General features: G+C 33.8%; 1 protein-coding gene across 1 annotated transcript in view; it reads right to left on the bottom strand.

The window, feature by feature from the left end:
- LOC105516862 (isoleucine--tRNA ligase, cytoplasmic-like) overlaps nucleotides 1-325 on the bottom strand; it is a 77,764-nt gene that overhangs the window by 24,896 nt on the left and 52,543 nt on the right. The gene's annotated exons all lie outside the window — the stretch shown is intronic.

The raw sequence follows: 325 nt of genomic DNA, 5'->3' as shown, positions 1-325 counted from the left end.
CCTATCTAGTTTCTTCAGTTTAGACCTTAGGTTATGATTTAAAACCATCTTTCTTTCAGTTTTTAGTGCAACAGATTTCCGTCTCAGGACCACTTTAGCCACATTCCACATATTTTGATGTCGTATTTTCCTTTTCACTCAGTTCTACGTTTCTTTTTCTCTTGAGACTTTTCCCCTAATCATGGATAATTTAAAAGTATGTTGTTTATTTTTAAGAGTGTGGAGATTTCCCTTTTATTATTCTATTACTAATGAATAGTTTGATTCTACTGTGGTCAGAGAGCACACTCTGGTTTCAACTGTATTAATTGGCTGAGGTTTGCTT

Source organism: Colobus angolensis, unplaced genomic scaffold (assembly GCF_000951035.1).
Source record: "Colobus angolensis palliatus isolate OR3802 unplaced genomic scaffold, Cang.pa_1.0 Scaffold292, whole genome shotgun sequence".
NCBI lineage: Eukaryota > Metazoa > Chordata > Mammalia > Primates > Cercopithecidae > Colobus > Colobus angolensis.
This window is presented reverse-complemented; position numbering and strand designations above follow the sequence as displayed.